This window comes from Ambystoma mexicanum, chromosome 13 (genome assembly GCF_040938575.1).
Source record: "Ambystoma mexicanum isolate Mex_15411 chromosome 13, UKY_AmexF1_1, whole genome shotgun sequence".
NCBI classification, from domain to species: domain Eukaryota; kingdom Metazoa; phylum Chordata; class Amphibia; order Caudata; family Ambystomatidae; genus Ambystoma; species Ambystoma mexicanum.
In genome coordinates, this window is record NC_090938.1 from 315,950,202 (window position 1) to 315,972,030 (window position 21,829).

Here is a 21,829-nt window from a genome sequence, read left to right on the forward strand (position 1 = left end):
ATACCTTTCCGGGTTCCTCCTGGGCCAGGAGGGGCGTTGATCGCACTGTCACCGGGGATTGCCCTGAGGTGCCCGTTGGGCCTAATAATTGTACCAGAGTTTTTTCTCAGAGGGTCTCCGTAAGGGGCCTGTGGATACCGGAGCACGCTCTGAGGCCCCTCCTGTGAGGGCTGCTTGTAGACCCAGTTCTATTGAGTCGTGGGGTACCGTAGCTCACTCAGAGGCCTCTTTATCGGCTTCCCTCAAAAATAAGACCGGGGTGCGCCCCGAGGCCTTGGTCAGGCTTGGTGTTACCGAACGGATGTTCGAGGCCCGCGCTACCGAACCTGGGTCTGAGGTCCCTCGTACAGAGGCTAAAGTTACCAACATTTCTGAGAGGCCTGGCAAGGCCTTATCGATGAAGGTTGTTTCTCACCATTCCCGCTCTTGCCGCGACATCAGATCTGTTGAGGGGGCAAAGAAGGAAAATTCTTCTTTTACCGGCAGTGCCGAGGTCCTTCCTGGGAAGGCTAATTTGGTGGTTGGTATGTCGCAGAAACATTCCAGTCCTCATAGTACCAGCTCTGCCGAGGTTCCTTACGTTAAAGCTAAACTTAAGACCCCTGATCCATCGACAGGGACCCCTGGCTCACTTCCTCACGTGCCACAGTTCCCCTCAGGTGATGACAAAATGGCGCCCGTTCCCGCCACGATCGCGGTGGCCATTTTGGGTGCTACTCCTACAACTACGCCATCGGCCTCAGGTGTAGGACTTGGATCTGTGGGTGAACCTAGAGTTCCTTGTGCACATCCTTTTCGGCCAGTCTATGACTGGATTGCTTGGATGGCCCTTCTGCACAATGTTTCGTTGCCTGTGGAGTCGGCACCTTTGATTTTTGTGGATACTGCGGGAGATGAGCCGGTGTGGCAAGCTTCCCCGTTACGTCCCTGGAATTATCCTCCTCATGAGAGGCCTCCTCCAGTTCCAAAGCAGTCCCCAGAGGAAGCCTTTTTCTGCAAATTTCAGACGCTTATGCGTACCGACCCCATGAGGGAATATTTCAAAGGGCTTTTTAGAGAAATATGTCCACCTGCGCCTCCGGCTCCACCCGTTTCTCCGGTGGTTCCGCCGGCGCCTCCCTTGCCCGTGGTGCCTTCTGCGACTCTTCCGCCCTTGCCCCCATTGTCCCCTGTGGACAAGGCAGCGCTCGACACGGTTCAACAGGATCCTGACCTGTCGGATGACGCGCAGGGCGATCAGGACAACGAGGACCTGCCTCGCTCTATTAGAGCTTTTCATGACCGGGTACTGGACATGTGTTTCTTGGATGTTCCGGTGCCCGAAGCACCCGCTCTGCAGGAGGACGTGCTTTCTGGGGCGTTCACCCTGTCTCCTTTGGAGCATACCGGCCTGCTCTTGCAGAAGGACGTTCTGGCCGAGGTCCGCAGGGTCTGGGAAAAGCCACACTCTGGACTTTTTGTCAATTAGAAAATTGACGCGTGATACAGGCTGCATTCTTCGGAAGAGGTGGCCCTGTCATCTTGTCCGCCCCCTTCCTCCACGGTGGTAGCTGCGGCCACTTTACAATCCAGGCCTGCAGCATCCTCTTCTATGATGGCTACTCAGGTTCTGGGAAAGGAGGACAAGCTCCTTGACTCCCTTGGGAGGAAGATTTTCGCCAACTCGGCCTTGCACCTTCGGCAGGCCAATGCCGAGCTGGTGTTAGCGGGGGCTAATATGCTCATGTGGAAAGGTCTGTTGGAGTTTGAGGAGTTCATCCCGGTCGAGAAGCTGGAAGACTTTAAAGCGGGATTATCCAACGCCATGGTCTTGGCCCAGGATCTCCTGGAGGCTGAGGCTCACCACGTAGACACCTCGGCTCAGGGCCTGATGCTGGGGGTTGATATCTCACGACAGGCGTGGCTGCATGCCAGCAAGTTTTCAAAGGAAGTGCAGGACAAGGTGCTGGGCTTTCCGTTTGATGGTAAGGAGCTCTTTCATTCTACAACAGATGTAGAGCTCACCAAGACGAAGGAAAGCACACAGGCAGCTAAGTCTTTGTCGGTCCTGGTAAAAACCCCCTTTAAAACCTAGAGACCGCTGTCGCAGAGTCGGCCCTCCTCTGGTTTCAGGGGCTTCCTTAACCGGAAATCTCGTAGGTTGGATACCCCTTCATGGGAATAACCGCCGAAGGCAACAACGGACTCGGTTTTTCTCCCGCTTCTCAGCCTCCGCCTCAGGTTCGGGTGGCAACGCCACTGAAAAACCTGAAAAATTAGGGTTTTCCGCGCTCGCACGAGACCCTGGTGGGAGGACGCATTGTGTCCCATTGGGAGGCGTGGCAGACCATCACAGAAGACAGATGGGTCTTGTCAGTCGCTCGGGTGGGCTTCCGCTTACCTTTACCCCCTAACCCACCCTTCAACCCTCCTTTCCAGCTGTCGGGATCGCCCTCCCTAAAAGCCGAGGTTCAGAAACTTCTGGACCTCAGAGCTGTAGAACCCGTTCCTCTCGGGGAGCCAGGGGAGGGCTTCTACTCCCAGCTGTTTAAGGTGCCCAAACCCAACCAGGCTGGCCTGCGCACCATCCTAGACCTTTCCCAGTTCAATCTTTCCCTACCCCAAGAGAAATTCAAGATGATCACGCCCAGCCAGATACAGTCTTCCTTGCAGATGGGCGATTGGCTCAGCGTGGTGGATCTACAGGATGCGTACATGAATATCATGATATGGAATCCACACAGGAGATATCTCCGTTTCTCTTTGGGAGAGGAGCACTTCCAGTTTCGAGTGCTTCCATTTGGCCTCAGCTCTGCGCCGCGTATCTTCACGAAGATGTCGGTGATTGCGGCTTATCTTCGTCTGCAGGGTATCCATGTGGATCCGTATTTGGATGACTCGCTCTTACGCAGCCCTTCCCCGTTGAAAGCCGCGTGCAATCTTCAGTCTCTCCTTCAGCTCCTGTTCTATCTTGGGCTGTCGGCGAACTGGCGGAAATCTTCCATGATGGTCTCACAGGACTTGATTTTCCTGGGTTTTCGCTGCAACACGATCGACTGCAGGGTGTACCTGACCGGGGACAGAATGGCGGATCTGTTGGCCACGTGTCAGATGTTTGCGCAGTCGGAGAGCATGTCGGCCTGGTGGTTTCGGAGGCTTCTGGGCCTCATGGCCTTGTGCATGTTGGCTCTTCCTCTTGCTCGTCTCAAGATGAGGCAGACTCAGACGGCTCTTTGGAGTTCTTGGCGTCAGGCTGTGGATCCGGATTCCAAGTTGATAACGATTCCGGCTTCCACTAGAGTGGACCTGGAGTGGTGGTCATCTCTCAGCAACCTGTCGGTGGGTACGGGGTTTCAGGACCCAGCCCCTATGGTGACAATCACGAAGGACTCCTCCCTTCTGGGGTGGGGTGGGGTGCGACGTTGGATCTTGTTCAAGTCTCGGATCTCTGGTCGCCTCAGGACAAGCTCCTCCACTTTAATCATCTAGAGCTTCTCGCGATCTTCCTAGCGCTCAGGGCGTTTAGACTGATCATTGCCAACAAAGTGGTCCGCATACGCACGGACAATATGGTGTTGATGTATTACATCAACAAACAAGGGGGAACCAAGTCTCCCCCCCACCCCCTCTCGTGGACCTGTCCATCCAGATTTGGGAGTGGGCTGTACTTCATGGTGTTTGGCTGCTTGCAGTGCACATCCCGGGCCAGCTGAATGTCACAGCGGATGCCGTCAGCCAGCGGACAGTGGTCAGCTACGAGTGGGAGTTGAAGGGAGAGGTCCTCTCATGGATTTTCCTGCGTTCGGACACACCGGAAGTGGACCTCTTCACTACGGCGGTAAACAAAAAGCTTCCTCAGTATGCCTCCAGAGGGGGGCTGGGAGCCTCCTCTCTGGGGGATGCTCTCGAGATTCCCTGGCACAACATGAGAGCTTACGCCTTCCCGCCTCTGCCTCTAGTTCACCGAGCAATTTGCAAGCTGAAGCGCTCAGTGAACTGTTCCCTTCTACTCATAGCCCTGTGGTGGCCGGCCAGGTTTTGGTTCTCAGAACTTCAACACCTGTCGGTGTATCCGCCGATCAGGTTACCAGTGACCCCGATCTTCTTCACCGGGGGGAACAGCAGCTGTGGCACCTCTCACCACAATTGCTCAGCTTGGCGGCATGGTGCCTGAATTCAAGTGTTTAGAACATCTTAACTTGTCTGTGGATAACATGCGTATTATCCAGGCAGCCAGGAAACCCTCAACTAGGTCCCAGTACAGGTACAGGAGCAAATGGCTCAGGTTCTGTCATTGGTGTTTAAGCAAGCAGTTAGACCTAAGGGGGGCTACGAATGACACAGTTCTGTCCTTTGTATCCTTCTTAGCAGAGTCGGGCGTCCATGTTTTGTCATGCAGAACTTACCTTTCAGCGGTTTCCGCTTGCCTTTCTACGGACCAATTCTCTTACTCTTTGTGTAACCCAGTGGTTAAGAGGCATTTTGCAGACTTGACACGCCTCTATCCTCCAATTCGTAGTCTGCACCCGTCGTGGGATCTAAATGTAGTCCTAACGGCATTGTGCCATAAGCCTTTTGAACCAATGGCCACGGTGCACCTTAAGTACCTATCCTGAAAAGTGTCCTTTTTGGTCGCCGTTACGTAAGCAAGGCGGGTGAGTGAGCTCCAGGCCTCGTCGGTGGAGCATCCCTTTTTGGTTTTTCACAAGGGTAAAGTAGTCCTACGGACAAATCCTGCTTTCCTGCCGAAGGTGGTATCAATCTGAATCAGTCGATCTCCCTGCCTGTCTTTTTTCCGAACCCTACCTCAGAGGCAGAAAGGGTTCTGCATTGTCTCGATGTCAGAAGGGCTCTTAGGTTCTATCTGGACAGAACATCCGAGCTTAGGAGTTCTTCTCAACTGTTTGTGATCTTTGGTAACCCTCAGGGTAAGCAGGCATCTAATGCGACTATTTCCCGGTGGATCGCCGCCTGCATTACGGAGTCTTTCACCGTCCAAGGACTGAAGCCTCCTAAGGGTATTCATGCACACCTGGTGCGGGGTAAGGCAGCCACGGTTGCTTTTCAGAAATATGTCCCCTGGGAGTCCATCACCAGGACAGCTACTTGGGCCTCCCCATCTGCTTTTTGAAAGCATTATTATCTTGACTTGAGTTCAAGAGCTGATGCTCAGTTTGGTCAGGCTGCGCTTACTGAAAAAGAACCTTTTTCAGTAAGGGGTATTTCCATCCACCCGTAGTTCCTGTAAGGAGTGCTTGGGAATCTCCATAAGTATGGAGGAAAGGGGATGGGCGTAGGAGTATAACCAGGTTACTCACCCTAGTGACCACCTTACTTCTAGTCCATAGTCCCCTTTCCTCCATACGCCCGCCCGCCGTCCCCTCTAATAAGGTTCCTCTGTTATTGCTAATAGGTCTCTGACCTGGTGATAGAAAAGAACTGATGGGCGATGCGCGGCGCAGAGCCAAGGTGGGCGGGGTTACAGCCATGTGCCGGGCCCCACGCAAGAAAGAGAGGAAGGACAAATATTTTAATGTTGGATGCTTTTTACAAAGTGCTCCGGTCCCGACCCACAGGACAGAGATATATCCCATAAGTATGGAGGAAAGGGGACTATGGACTAGGAGTAAGGTGGTCACTACGGTGAGTAACCTGGTTAATCGTTATTAGTCCTCATATGGAAAGGCGAGAGGAATGGCCAGTCAAAGAGGCCAGAAAAAGCCACTCGTGGTGGACGAGGAAAACGTGCAAAGCCAGCCCCAGCTGCAGCCTCTTTACCATCAGCGACTGCAGCAACCGGAAAAAAAATGCTTTGAGGACTTGCAACACAAGACGCCTGTGGGAGGCAGACTGTCACAACATCTGCAAGAAATAATAGCCTAAGGTTACTGCCTTCCTTTCCTAATGCAACCTCAAAGCAATCCACCAGGGAGACACTCTTTGAAGTTTCCTGATCCGCTCCTACAGCAGGATGTCTTAACTCTGCTGGAGAAAGGTGCTATAGAACCAGTACTTGTAGCGGAAAGGAACAAGGGATGGTACGCCGCGTATTTTTTGATTCCCAAAAAAGACAGACGACTGAGACCCATCTTGGACTTAAGAAGCTTGAACAAGTTCCTCAGGAAGAACAAGTTCAAGATGGTCACTCTTTCTCAGATCCTTCAGGCCCTTCAGCTTCAGGATTGGTTGGTGTCATTGGACCTCCGGGATGCTTATTTTTGTAACGCTCACCTGATTCTCGCAGAGGCGCCGGTCTTGACTGGGCGACTACCGTATCTTCAAAGGTGATGTGTAGCACCCGGTTGGCTCTTTGGGCTGGACCTCTGTGCACTGTATGCCTGACGTGTAGAGTAAGATGTCTGCAGATAGAAAATATGGGGTTAATGAACTGGGGTTATTGGGGTGTCCCTATCTCTTTCCTCTTCTCCTCTCCTGTAGACCCCCAAAGGTTAATGCTCTCACCTTAGGTAAGTGAATGCCAAGCTCTCCATCTGCCTCGGGGCAGGGTGCTGTAGCCAGTTTCTTCACTGGATAGGTAGCACAGGCCTCTTGACTTCAGAGGACTGCTGTCCGTCGTTTACTGCACGAACGGTAAGTTTCGAGTCATTCAAATGTCTTTTTAAAGTCTTTAGTAATGATGTCTCTTGTTTTGCAGGGTTCCGGCGATGGCGGATGACGGGCTGAAGTGAGTTGAAGATGGAGCCCGTGTGATGAATAGAAGCGCCTGGAAGCACGTGAGTAAGCGCTTGTTGCCTGTTTCACGATGCGCTCTAACTGTCTTTTTATTTTGCAGGTACGAGTTCGGAGCGGCTGCAGGGTGCCGGAATACCCACTGGATTAGATGTGGAAAGGAGTAATGGCACGTGAGTATTAAAGTTCCCCAATGTCTTTAAACGCACCTTGTTTTGTCTTTCAGATGCGGATGCAGCGCCGAAGGCCTCCGGAGCGTGCGAAGAGTTGGTAAGCTTTTGTCTTTCAGATGCCGGAATGCAGTATGAAGACCTCCGGAGCGCACAAAGAGTAGGTAAGCCTTTGCCTTTCAGATGCCGGAATGCTAACCTGTTCTTTCTTGTCTTTATAGGTGTTGCTGAAGACTGGATTCAGGATGGTAAGCCTTTTTCCTTAGGCCCAGGACTGGATGCAGAAGACACGATGAGCGTCCTGCTGCAGAGGGTGCAGAATAACGCAAAGCAAGATTCATCCACCGGGTGTGGTTTAAATAGCCTCCTGTAGTGCTTAGGTGTCTCCTTCCACAGCCACGCCTAAGTAAGAAAAGAGTTCCTGGTAAGAAAAGAGTTCCTGCCTTCCAGAAGAGTTCCAGTGTTCTAAATCTAGGGAGTGGCTCCAGCCCCACCCAACAGGAAAAGTAGTTCCAAACAGAAGAGGATCAGAGGCTCAACTGGCAGGCAAGTAAGCAGCATGGTCTGCTGCAGGTAAGTCCACCCAAGCATTATGAGCCCGGCGCTTCCAGCACTGGGACTGGGCATATTTATGAGCCTGGTGCCACTGGCGCCAGGACTGGGTCCAAAAGGTCCCAATTGGGACTGGTTGGCACTCGGAACCTGGGTTATGGATCTGCTTCCAAGGGAGTTGGGAAAACCCTGACCTTTTGGAAGCAGAGATCATGACAATTTTCATGTGCCAATCCATCTCAAGCACAGAAAATACCTGAGGTTCGTAGTTGGCGATTCACACTATCAGTTTCGAGTCCTGCCATTCGGGTTGACCTCCACCCGAGGGTCTTCACCAACTTAATGGTAGTGGTGGCAGCGCACCTCAGGAGAGGGGGGGGATTCACATCTACCCCCTACCTGGACGATTGGTTGATCAGGGCATGTTCTGCTGAGCAAGCCCTGGATCATCTGAAAGTCACCTGCCACTTCCTCCACAGACTGGGCTTCTCCCTCATTTTCAAGAAGTCACAAATGACAACTTCACAACAGCTCCAGTACATAGGGGCTGTATTAGACACATCCTTGGGAAAGAGCTCGCCTCCCAAGTCGAGGGCTCAAGACATTCTTGAGATGGTTTCCAAATTCCAAAATGCCCAAAATCTCCAGGCCTTCTTAAGGTTGCTCGGCCTCCTGGCATCCTGCATTTTCCTAGTGCCAGAGGCACGCCTGAGGATGAGATCCCTTCAATGGGCTCTAAAGACCCAATGGTCCCAGTTCTCAGGTCAAATGACAGATCTCCTTCAGATTCCGAACAATGTTCGACAGGATCTTTTGTGGTGGACTTGCACAGAGAACATCCTAAAAGGAGAACATTTTTGGCAACCATGGCCGGAGATTACAGTAGTGACAGAAGAACCCTAATAAAGTAACCACTATGCGTACCTGGCCTGTGTATCCTGAGTGCCCCTTGGAGTGAAACCTATGACCAAGAGCCGGTCATAACAATTGGCGACGATGATGGTCCAAGGTATGATGAAGGAGGAACTTGGAGTGGACACCAAGTGAAGCAAAAGGAGATACAGGTACCTGTGTGATGTCATGAGAGATGAGAAGAGACTCTGCTGCGGGGGGTGCAAGCAAGAGGACAAGTGAATGCAAGGAAAGGGGAGAGCCCACTGCCCCCCATAGACTGTTTGCGCCCACCACCCAGGGCTGTTTGAGCCAGTCCACCAGGGCTGGAAGGGACAGCCTGTCAGAGGAGACCCCTGGGAAGAAGGGAGAGTCCCCTGTTTGAGGCCAGGAGTCATTAGAGGCTGTCCAAGAGTCTGGGGAAATGGAAAGCACCCAGGGCTGTTTGAGTCCGCCACCCAGTACTGCTTTAGTCAGCTCCCAGGGCTGTTGGAGACGGCCACCCAGGGGTGTCAGAAGCATCCTGCCCCATGGAGCCTGGGGTAAGGATGGCCTGTTGGAGTCTGCCAGGAGCAGGCCCCCTGGTACATGAGGAGACATTGGCAGGGTTGCATGAGGCTGCCCAAGTGTGCCACCATTTCCTGAGTGCCTATGCCAGCATTATTTAAAAAGGGGAAGTGTAATTTCCATGCCAAGTAAGCGTAAATGTGCCTTTTTATGCACCTGTAAGGCTAAAGGTTTTAATGAGTATAGACACTATGCTGATTTGGTCTGAAGTAGGGACCACGCAATGAGAAAACGGTTACTGTTTGGGTTTGGGTATGATAGTAGTTTTTGTGGATGATTAGTTTACACTTGCAGAAGAATTAACATGAGAAGTATTAGTGAGAATGATGTTGCACTGAGAATAGGAGATGCATTTTGGAGTTTGATTTAAAAGTAAAATGTCATAATGGATTGAGCAACGATGTGACAAGTTGTGACTGAAGAGTGCTATTGTGCATTAGTAGTGAATTAACATGAGAAGTATTAGTGAGAATGATGTTGCACTGAGAATAGGAGATGCATTTTTATTTTAGATGTAACCATTTTTAGGCATTGCAGGTTGGTTTTAGAGTTGGCCACATGGACGTTTAGGTCTCATTTAAAGTCGGTTTCCACATTTGTGTTGCGACAGGGGTTGTGTGTGAGTGGCACATATGAGGTTGATTGAGGCGAACAATCAAAGGGTGTTGATCCTATTATGCTTAGTATAACGTTTTGAGGCATTTTAGCATATTGGGTTGCCTGTTTCATGGCGACATGGACTTTTAGAAAATGTGACTTGGATGTACTATGTTTCAACATTCTGATCATCCTAACACTGTTTTGCTTGTGTGTGGGGTGATATTTATGATCTTAAAGCACAATAAGAGTGATGTTGTTCATTAATGGTTACCACAATCTTTGAGGCATTTCAGCATTTAGAGTTGCCCATGCTTTGGCAACATGGACTTTTAGGAAATGAGATCTGCAATTTATAATGTGATTATTGATATGTCATTGCAATGCTTACTATAACCATTTTTGAGACATTGTAGGCGTGATGTTTTGTTTGTGCGTGTATGGATGTGCAACCCATGATGACTGCTAGAGTGACTGCAGCGCTCCTTAGCAGTTAACAATCTACGTGGGGGTTGTCTGTATTTTGAGCATCCTGTATTTCATGTGTGTGTTGGAGTATTATGTGAATGTTTTAGTGTTGGTGCATGACCAGTGCACCAACCGAAATCCTTTAAAATCTTTTGGGGCTTTTTGGAATGTGTTTCAATTGATGTACATGACCAGGGTTGGTCACGGGACTCTGCAGAGTTGGAGGTGTTTGGTGTTTTGAGGCCCTGTGGGGTCAGTGATGTTACTAGTGGTAGGCTAGTATAGAAGCTAGTTGGAGCTTTGATGAATTGGTTAGTGACTCTGAGGGGTCCAGAGGTATCTAGTAGGAGACTAGTACCATAAGCTTTGCAAAGCTGTGTTGTTGTGATGATTGGTGGCTCTGAGGAGTTCACATGAAACTTAGTGAAGCTTTTATGTTGTTTTGGATTGTGGCTCTTTGGAGCAGTCCAGAGGCATCTAGCAGGGGACTAGTGCCTGAAGCTGTGTGAAGCTTCTATGTTGTTTTTGATGGTGTGTAGCTCTGCGGAGTTTACTTGAAGCTGTGTGAAGCTTTGATGTTTTTGGTGACCTTGGAGTAGTTAAAATCCAGGGATTTCTTGGAATTCTGAAGATGCAAGTGGCATTGCATTTAGTGTTTTCTTTTAACTTTAGGTGACTTTTGGAATTGTTCTCGAGTCCGCTCTTGATTAATTTCAGAAGCCTGGCAACGTTTCATTTGCAGCTGCGTTCACTTTGAGGTGTTTATTTGGTTTTGAAGGGCTCATTTGTCTGGCCAACATTTGTAGTGTTATGCTGGTGGTGGTTCTTTAGTGACAGCTGGTTGCGTTTCTTTATCGGTGTGATGAGGTGAGTGACTGGTGATTAGGTGTGTCTGTGTTGCTTGAATTTTTGATTGGATTTGACAGCTAGATGAGTTGTGACTGTGGTTTCTTGGTGACCCGGGTAGATTGTTGGGTTGTTAGTAAGTATCTTGCGCAGTTATGACAGTACCTGGTTTTTCCCGGTTTTGGGAGTTAGTACTCGGAAGTGGCAGTTCGAGGTTCCTTTGCGGCAGAGAGGAACGTAAGGAGCTTTGTGTTTGGTTGGTCTTGATAGTGTTGTGGTTTGTTTGCAGAGGTGGGCGGTTAGTGCTCAAAAGTGGCAGTTCGAGGTTCCTTGGTGGCAGGGGGGAACGGAAGGTGATTTGTGATGTTTTGATTGGTTAGGAATGTTAGTTGTGGCGGCTGGGACTGTCGTGGGATGTTAGTTACGCCTGTTTGTTCAATCTCTGGGGTTAGCGGATCTTTGCTGAGAGTGAGGTGTGTCTTGCTGTTGTGAAAGAGTGTGTTGTCCTTTATGCAAGAGGAGGAGGTGTTAGGGTTGCTTCCTCTAAGTGTGTGTTTGAGGTGTGTTTGTTTGTTGTAGGAAAGGAGATGTTAGGGTTGGCTCTTATACTTGCATGTGTGCTGAGCCAGGATAGATGTCACCATCAGAATCTAGGCTGTGGGTCTGGAGTGTGAGATTAGAATGTTTGGAGTTGAATGGGTTCTAACCCAGGCAATTAGATTAAGTGAGCCTCGGTGGTGGGAGCCAGTGGGCTCCTGTCCCTTTCCTCTTTATCTCCTAATAACTATGATGACATCTGATCCTTGTAACAGAAGAACCCTAATAAAGTAACCACTATGCGTACCTGGCCTGTGTATCCTGAGTGTCCCTTGGAGTGCACCCTATGACCAAGAGCCGGTCATAACACGGACGCTTCACTCATGGGGTGGGGAGATCATGCCAACGATCTGACAACCAGCGATCGTTGGTAAACTACACATCAACCTTTTAGAGCTGAGAGCAATCAGACTAGCGCTGAAGGCTTTTCTGCCATCTGTCAGAGGAAAACATTTCCTGATAATGACATACAACATAGTGGCCATGCATTACCTAAACAAAAGAGGTGGTGTAGGGTCACTACCTCTATGCAGAGAGGCAATGCAGCTCTGGTATTGGGCAATTCAAGAAGGAATCTCCTTAACGGCAGTTCATCTAGCCGGGGAGGAGAATATGACGGTGGACGCTCTGAGCAGGCAGAGCACGGTGTCCCACGAGTGGGAACTGACTCAGGAAGTCCTTCAGGAGATCTTCGCCCTTTCGGGATCCCCCCCGCGCCCCAAGTAGACTTGTTTGCGACTGGAATCAACCGGAAGTGCGAAAAGTATTGCTCAAGGGAATTTCCCCCGAGAGGAGCCCTAGGGAACATGTTTGTTATGGAGTGGAACTTCCCGCTACTATACGCGCTCCCTCCGATTCCCGTCATTCCTCAGGTCATCAGGAGATTGAGACGGTTCGGAAACCGCATGATCCTAATTGCCCCGGATTGGGCAAGGAGAACGTGGTACCGGACCTTCTAGACATGTCCATCTGCCCTCCGTTACGTCTTCCTCAGAGAGAGGACCTTCTCTCACAAATGGAGGGCCAGATTCTCCATCCAGAGGTCAAGACTCTCAACCTTCATGCTTGGAATCTGAAAGGCTGAGATACAAGGATTGGGACCTTCCAGATGACGTCATGGAGGTGTTGCTTTCGGCAAGAAGGCCAGCAACAACATCTCTATACTGTTGCAGTTGGAAAAAGTTTTGCAACTGGTGCAGAGAAAAGAATGTTGATCCTTTTCTATGTTCTATCCCGGAAGTGTTGTCCTTTCTGTTGTCCCTGGCACATAGAGGCCTAAATGTTGGGACCATTAAAGGTGATCTTGCAGCGCTCTTCGGAAGAATGTTCCTACTTTAAAATTCCTTCGATAATACAATTCTTAAAGGGACTCACCAATGTGTTCCCTCATTACCCTTTCCAAGTTCCAGTTTGGGATCTTAATCTGTTTTTTAAGTTTTTAATGTGTGCCCCTTTTTAACCCTTGCACACTTGTCCATTAAGATTATTGACATTGAAAACAGCTATCCTGGTTGCTGTAACATCTGCAAGAAGAGTGAGCGAATTGCAGGCACTGTCTTCTGTGCTTCCCAGTCTAAAGAGCTTGCTTTTGGTAAAGCAGTGCTATATTCGGTCATATAATAGTATTATAATATCTACTCCCTCCTCCAGAGATCTTTCTACACTGCTTTGGGAGTCTATCCAAGATGAGGAATACGTTGGAGGACACAATCCATTCGAAGAACAAGTTACTTACCAACTGGTAATGTTCTTTCGACTGGATGTTTCTCCAACGTATTCCTCATCGCCCTCCCATCCTACCCCTCTGTAGATTCTCTGGGTTATTGCCACTTCAACTCTCGCAAGACTGACACCTGGCTACCTACACTATCCATACAACAGAGCAAGAAGGGGAAAAACAGAACTGAGGCCAATGGGCGCCGCGCATGCTACTTGTATACCCGATGACGTCACCCTCGACGGAGGTCTCTGAGGCACCTCGACTCGACGACATCAACGCACGGCGCCCTCTGCCGAGAAAACATTTCGTAAGCAGCTAAATCTGGATGGAATACATCTAAGATAAGGAATACGTTAGAGGAACATCCAGTCGAAAGAACGTTACCAGTTGATAAGTAACTTGTTCATCTCATCCACAAATGGAGTGAGGTCTGTGTTGAGGAAGGAACTGTATTGTGCAGAAAAGGAAATATATATATATATATATATTTTTTTTTTTAATTGAATCTTATTAGCTTTATGAGCACAGTCACACATCAAATAACATTTGTCTGGCAGTCGGACAACTCCTCATAACAACAATACTGCTACTGTAACTTACCCCTGCAGCCCCTACCTCCCTCCCTCACCCCATCGCCCCAGGTGAATGGTTCTCAACAAGTTCAATTCTTATCTGCACCCACAAAAAAAGAAACATTCAACGCCATAGTGTTTCCTAGGGTGTGAGCCCCAACTTATCCTCATTCATGGTTTCTGTCCCTCCGTTAGCATTTGTCCAGGCCCCATATCCTGAACCTTCAGCCCTTACCCACATCCCCCAAAGGTATTACTGAACTGCTGCCACTCTATCTCTACTGTTGCGCACCTTCTGTGAATTGCTGAGGCTGCCCTTTTCCAGCGTCTAGCCCGGTTCGCCCGGGCCGCCAAGAGAAGAAAATGTGCCAGCGTGGGAAGGGCGCACTACCTGTCCTCTCTCTTCTCAGGGCCCAAAAGTATCAACATTGGGTCAAGCCCAACCCCCCCGTCCTGTGTCCTTGATCTACCCCAGGACCTCTGACCAAAAGGAAATATTTTTAATTGAAAAACAGGGAGACAGGATACACTGGGGTAAGAGAAGGAATTGCAGGAGCTAAAGATAAGATGTGTACAGCATTGGGAAATACTGTAAAAACATACTGTAAGATGTATATTAACAATATACATAGAGAAGGTTATAAGGCGGGGAGACTTCTGACATGGCTGGCCAGGGAGGGTAGGCAGTCAAACACTATACTAAGGGTTTGAACATGGGAGGAGAGCCTAGTGCAGTGCCAAAACGATTTAAGTGACTAATGTGCACAATATTACAAATTATTATACACTAACAGGCCCCAATTCTAGAGACGGAAATACGGGCCACACTGGACTTCATACACACCTAGACTGAGCATGGCATCAGCTACTGAATTAGACGAACCAATCACATTGCAGGAAATAAAGGAGACTAAACAGTCATTTAACATAGGTATGGCACCGGGCGCAGAGCGTCTCCCAGCGGAATTCTTTAAATCATATAGTGAGGAACTGAGCCCTAAACTCTTAAGGGTCTTTCAATACTCCTTTGACAAAGGTATTCTACCTCAATCCATGAGGGAAACAATGTTATGCAAAAGAAAAGGGTTCAAGAAATGATATGTCAGGATAGTTGAGCCGTTGGCTTCCCTTCCCCACGTTTTCAACACGGGACAAGGCAGCACACTCAAGCTTAGCATATACTCTGGTTTTTCTAGCACAAGGATGCAGTTCAAAATCTCAGTATCAGGACCTTCTTTGTCAAAGCCTCTTAGCCATTCAAAGTCTCTTATTTCAGAGGGCGTGATGCATCAAACATTCAAAGTTCCTTTCTCCTCATGATTCTTACATGCACAACTTCTCTGGTGATTCACTGTTCACCCTGGGTCCCCCGCCGCCAGGCTCAGACACACTCTAACATAAAACCTTCAATTGGTCTCCCTCCACCGGGCTCGGACCAAATTTATCTAATTTTCCAAACTATCTTTACTATATTAAAATTGAAGACTTTAGACTGTGCGCATGAGTTGAACTCATGAGGAGTTCAACTTTTATTTGCGTCTTTTCTCACACACGTCTTTACATTGTTAGTTCCAGCACTCGCCATACAATGTTACCGCTTGCAACCTCTGCGTCAACACAGACAAGTTTTGTATCGGTCTCCCCAACTTACTGGCTGTGTTGATTTCACTGACGCTGCTTTGTTCTTGGCGCCAAGGATGGTACCACGGCAGCTGCTGCTTCTCCCCGCCTTAATTAAAGACGCGGGAGGGGCCCGGCTATCTCTGACACACAATACAGGATTCTTCAGCCTGGTTTCCTGGTCTTATGCATTCTAATCTCGAGGGCTTGTGAAAGTAAAGGTCTCTTGTCAGAAAGGGCAAGGGAATTTCCCTTATTTTGCTGTCTGTCTTCTCTCGGTTAGCTGCCTTCTCGAAACTGCTGTTTCCACGTGTGTCAGGTGTGAGTGATGGTCAGTCATTGCCTGACCTCGCTTGACCATTGTATTGGGACACGTCAGGTAGACTGCCCGGGTGTTGGTCTTTTTTCTCCCAGAGCGGGCTGTCCGTGTGAAAGTGTTTGTGTAGGTAAGGGCGGGGTAGAGTTCCTATGCATTTTATATAATAGAATGGGGTAAAGGTGTTACAGGGACGGGGATACCACGTCTCTCTATTCAGCGTCCAACTCCCCAAAGACCCCTCACCCAGGTGATCCTCCTGCACTGGTCCACCCCCAGGAACTGGATCCAAAAGCGATAGCCGTGTCCTGGCCACCTGGATGACAGATCCCCGGGGACTAGTGGGTGAGGCACCTTTTGGTTTCTCATATAGCCAATAGACTACAGAGAGTGGTGTACGGTACTCATGGTGGCAACAGTAAAGACAGACCCAAGTGATCACAGTTAAGGGTGTTTATTAAACTGTATAATGGGTGAGAGAAATGCCTAATCTAAACGTAAATCTAAGATGGGAGCAAGCCACAACCATCAAATAATAAGGCAGTCCTAGTGGCGTCTTGTAAAAAAAAAAAAAAGGGACCTATACTAAAAAACCTATTGCCAATTCTTACAACAAAGTTACAAATTAGTGGGGGATAATGTTCTCAAGAAAAGAAAGCAGTGTTCACCAAATGATAAGTCAGGATGGTATGGCTGGGGTCTCCCTTCCCCACGTTTTTAGCAGGGGACAAGGTGGGACTTTTGAGCACAGCACACTCCTTGGCCTCGCCAGCACAAGTTTATAGTTCAACGATACAAGGATCTTCTGGGGCCAAGCCTCTTTTCATGCAAAAGTCTCTTGCCTTAGAAGGCCGGGTGGACCATAAACAACAACAAACAAAAGTCTTCACATTGAGGGCGATTTCTATTCACCCTTGGATCCCCCGCAACCGGCTCCAGACCACCTTGCAACGTGGGCCTCCCTCAGTCGTGTTCACTGCAGCCTTTTGCTCAGAATATTTAATTTGTATTCACGAGTCTCAATGTCTTTTTAAAAAATCTTTCACCCTAGACCTCCCTCAGCCGGGTTCACTCTTGTCAATAACACAGTTCACTTTGCTTTACACACTGCAGGATTTATTTCATCTTCCTCTTGGTTACGGGTCAAAGATTTTTGATTGTACAAGGGGTTTTACTCGACCCTTGTATGACCACTTTGACCTCTTGCGTCGACTCACCTAGGGCCTCCTGAGATCTGTAGTTTTAACAAACTGGGACCGGTCAGTCTTTGGAATGAGCGCCCACGTGGCGCCCGACCACTCTGCAGCTGGTCTTTCCCTGGATTGTTTCAACAGTTCCGTAACACACAAAGTCTTTGTTCTTGATTCACATTATGTTGCCATTTGCAACCTTCATTCAACACACAGTTCCGTTTACTATTGGTTCTTCCTCCGACTCACCGGCTCTGGTGAACCACTTGGTATTTCTTTTTTCTGGAGTCAACGGCGGTACCACAGTAGCAAGCGTCTCTCCCTGACGTGGTTATTAGCGTAGGAGGGCTTTGTGCACAGCTGGCATCCATGTAACCACACGCTAGCTGTTGTTCCCGGCCTTATAATTCTTTTCACTGAGGCATAGCAGGTCTGGGTCTAAAAGGACAAGGGCACTTCCCTTCTTGTCGTCCTTTCAGTTATTGCTGCCTTTCTCCTCCTCTTAAACTGCCGTCCTGGAATAGCTGTTTCGTTGTGCGGTCTGCCTTCCTCAAAGTTTGCTCTCGTGCTCTGTCTTTTATCGCTCTGGGGAAGGGAAAGGGCAGTCAGCTGTGCATAGTTATACTCCTACGCCCTGTCCCCTTTCCTCCATAATTGTGCGACATTCTGTCCTTTGGGACGGGACTGGAGCACTTTTTTCAAAAAAGCATAACAAATGTAAAATGTTTTGTCCTTCTCTTTTTACGTGGGGTACCGCATGCGGCCGTAACCCCACCCTCCTGAGCTCAGTCCCGTGCATCGCCCTTCAGTCCTTTTCTCCGCATGGTCGGGACTGGACACACTTGCATCTTCAGGAGTTTTTTGTTCCCGTTGTCCTTCTCGCCTGCTCCGGTTCTGCGGTCGCGTAATCCTGCGTCTATGCCGCAGCGTCTGGAATTTGTGTCCTGTTCTTGGTGCCTGGAGTGTCTCGGGCCGGACCACCGCTGGGATTCGTGCTTCTACTGCGATTCCCTCTCCGTCCGGGCAGTCCAGCGTCGTCTTCTTCGGTGGGAGGACGTTTTTCAGTGCATTCCTCCGCCTCATCTTCAGCTTTTCATCGACGAAAATAAGAGATGCCGGTAAGTTCCTTACTTTTTAGGGCCCCCCGGCCGGGGGACTCCTTTCCGGGATCTTCTCGGTCCAGGAGGGGCTCCAGTAGCTCTACCACCATGATTTCTCCTGACGTGCCTCACAAGCCTAATAGGTGTACCAGAGTTTTCTGCGAGGGTTCCCACGACGGACCAGCCAAGACCGGAACACATTTCGAGGTTCACCAGTCGGGTGCTAAACGTTGGCCCAGTTCGTCTGAGGTTTTGGACACCGGGGTTCGCTCCGAGGCCTCCATTCCTGGAGCTTTCTGTACCGAGACATGGCTTGAGGCCCCTCACGAGGGAGCTATACATACCGGGTTGAATCCCGAGGTTCCTCATCTTGAGGCTAAGGTCTGTACCGACAAAACCGAGAGAACTGCCCCGAAGGTCTTGTCTGTAAGGGTCATTCCTCAGTTTTCCCACGCTCATCGCAGTGATACCGGTTCTGTCGAGGGGGCAAAGAGGGCGGTCATGTACCGTAAATCATCTGTTATCGGGTCTGCCGAGGTTCCTCCCTTGGAGGCTAACTTTGGGGCCACCTCTAAGATGTCAAGCAAACATCCGAGATCCCCCAGGACCGGCTCGGCCGAGGATCCTTGTGTCAAGGCTTAATTGTTACTTAAGTCCCCTGACCAGCCTGTGGAGACGATTGCCTCAGCTGTACATGTGACACAGTTCACTTCAGGCATTGACAAAATGGCGGCCCACCCCTCATGGGCCACGGTAGCCATTTTGGTCCCTTACCTTACACCTACGTTCTCGACAGAGGCTGCTGGGAATCTTAGTTTTGGCGCTGAGCAGCCTGTTTCACCTCGGGTGGAATGTAAAAATCTGTTCCGCCTTTCTTATGACTGGCGTGCTCAGGGGCTGCTGCCACATACCGTCTTGCTTCCTCCTACTTCTGCTCTGCTGATCTATGCTGACCCAATTGTTGGTGGGTCTTCCTGGCAACCATCCTCATTGCGTTCAGGAGGTACGCCCCTTATGAGAGGCTTCTGCCTACCACTGCGCCTAAGCCGTCATCAGAGGATGTTTTTCTGTAAATTTCAGAGGCTCATGCATTCTGACCCTATGAAAGAGTATTTTAAGGGTTTTTTCAAGGAACTCTATCCTGAACCTCCGATGCCACCTTCCACTCCAGTGGCTCCTCCGGTTGTACCACCTCTCCCTATCGGTCCGCCTCCAGCTCTTCCTCCCCTACCCCCGTTGTCTCACATGGAGAAGACACCAGTAGAGCGGGATAGCACTTTAAAACCTGTGGTGGCCCAGCCATCAGCCACCGATCAGTTGGATGACCCTCAGGCAGATCAGGATAGCGATGAGCAGCACCGCTCTGTCAGAGCATTCCATGACCGGGTTCTGGATATGATTGCCCTCCTCGACATTCCAGTACCTGAGGGCCCTGCTCTGCAGAAAGGGGTGCTTTCGGGAGCGTGCCTGTTCCTCCAGAAAGACATTTTGACGGTGGCCCGTAAGGTCTGGGATAAACCCGACACCGGGCTGCATATTACTAAAAAAATCAACGCCTGTTACAGGCTTCACACCTCCAAGGAGATAGCCTTGACGTCTTGTCCACTCCCTTCCTCGACAGTGTTAGCTGCGGCCACGCTTCAAGCCAAGCTGGCCTCTGCGACTGCTACAGCTGCGACTCAGATTCTCTCCACGGAAGACAAAATTCTGGACTCCTTGGGCGCGAAAGTCTTTGCTAACTCAGCACTGCAATTTCGCCAAGCAAATACCGAGCTGATCCTGGCGGCAGCTAATGTGAAGCTGTGGAGGGAGTTGGCTGATTTCCAGGACTGCATTCCTTCGGATAGGCTAGACGACTTCAAGGCCGGTTTGTCAGATGCTAGGGTATTGGCACAGGATATCCTGGAAGCTGCGGCACACCATGTGGATATTTCAGCTCAAGGCTTGATGGTGGGAATTGACACCTCCCGCCAGGCATGGCTCCATGCGATGAAGTTTTCGAAGGAGGTGCAAGATAAAGTTCTGGACCTTCCCTTCGACGGAAAGGAGTTGTTTCATTCTTCTACGGATGACAAACTCACAAAGACCAAGGCGAGTACTCATACCGGCAAATCCTTGTCAGTCCTGGCAAAGGTCCCAGCTAAGGGCCCCTATACCTAGAGGTCGGGGTCTCAGTCTGGATCCTTTTTTGTGCTTCAAAGGGTTTCAGGACCGCCGGGCACGCAGAACTGACCCTCCGGTTGGTGGCACCCGTCGGAAACAACAACGTGGTCGGTTTTACTCTCGGCCTTCAACCTCCTCTCCAGGAGCAGGTAGTCTCCCGGCCAACAAATCTGCAAAATATTTTTTGTTGGTTGCACAAGACTCCGGTGGGAGGACGAATCTCGTCTCATCTGGAGGCGTGGCAGACCACCGACGATCGGTGGGTTTTGTCCCCCCCTACCCGACCCTTTAGTCATCCCTTCCAACAGAGCTGAGGTTCAGAAGCTTCTAGACCTCAGGGCGGTGGAACCGGTTCCCCTCGGCGAGCAAGGGGAGGGCTTCTACTCTCGACTGTTCACGGTGCCCAAACCCAACCAGGCTGGCCTGCGCACCATCCTCTACCTTTCCCAGTTCAATCTTACTCTTCCCCAAGAGAAATCCAGGATGATCACACCCTGCCAAATAAAGTCCTCTTTTCGGAACGGCAACTGGCTCAGTGTTGTGGACCTCCAGGACGCATATATGCACATCCTGATTTGGGGGCAGCATCGAAAGTATCTGCCGTTCTCCCTGGGAGGAGAGCATTTCCAGTTCTCTTTGCTCCCGTTTGGTCTCAGCTCGGCGCAGCGTGTCTTTACAAAGATGATGTCGGTCATCGCAGCTTACCTTCGGCTACAGGTTGTTCATGTATATCTGTATTTGGGCGATTGGCTCCTACGTAGCCCTTGTCCACAGGCGGCATTGAGCAATCTCCAGTCTCTCCTTCAGCTCCTGTTCCACCTCAGGCTTTTGTGAACTGGCGGAAATCTTCCATGACGGTCTCCCAACGTTTTCGTTGGAACACGATCGACTCCAGGGTGTATTTGACGGCAGACAGGATTGCGGATCTATTCGCCACGTGTCAGCTCTTCATCCAGTCAGAGCACATGATGGTTTGCTGGTTCCAGAGACTTCTGGTTCTCATGGCATCGTGCATACTTGCTCTTCCTCTTGTGTGTCTCAAAATGAGGCGTACTGAGCTGGCTCTTCGGAGCTCTTGGTCTCAGGTTTTGGACTCGGATTCCAAGATGATCCCAGTTCCTTCCTGCATGATGGCGGACCTTCTGTGGTGGTCCTCGACCAGCAATCTCACGGTGGGGGCCTCCTTTTAGGAGCCCTGCCCACAAGTGACGATTACCACGGACTCCTCCCTCCTAGGGTGGGGAGCAACTCTGGATCATCTCCAGGTTTTCGATCTATGGACACCGCATGACAGGCAGTTTCATATAAATTATTTGGAACTCCTGGCTGTTTTTCTGGTACTGAAAGCGTTCCAACCATCCATCACGAACCGGGTGGTCCGCATCCACACGGACAACTCGGTATCCATGTTTTACATCAACAAGCAGGGTGGTACCAAGTCACCACCTCTTGTGGACCATGCCATTCAGATGTGAGAAAGGGCCATCCAGCACAGCATTTGGCTGCTGACGGTACACATTCCGGGGCAACTCAATGTCACGGCACACTCACTCAGCCGGCAGACAGCGGCCAGCTACGAGTGGGAACTGAACTTGGCAGTCCTCTCCAGCATCTTTCGCCAATGGGGCACTCCAGAAGTGAACCTTTTTGCGACTGCCTCAAACAGGAAGCTTCCTCTTTATGCATCCAGGAACGGTCTCTGACCCCTTCTCTATGGGATGCTCTTGAGATCCCGTGGCACAACATGAAGGCATATGCTTTCCCTCCTCTTCCTCTGATTAATCGGTCACT

The 21,829-nt window shown here is 50.0% G+C and overlaps 1 protein-coding gene across 12 annotated transcripts in view; it reads left to right on the top strand.

The window, feature by feature from the left end:
• Window positions 1-21,829, top strand: part of SDR39U1 (short chain dehydrogenase/reductase family 39U member 1) — a 2,065,420-nt gene that overhangs the window by 1,095,581 nt on the left and 948,010 nt on the right. The window lies entirely within an intron of this gene.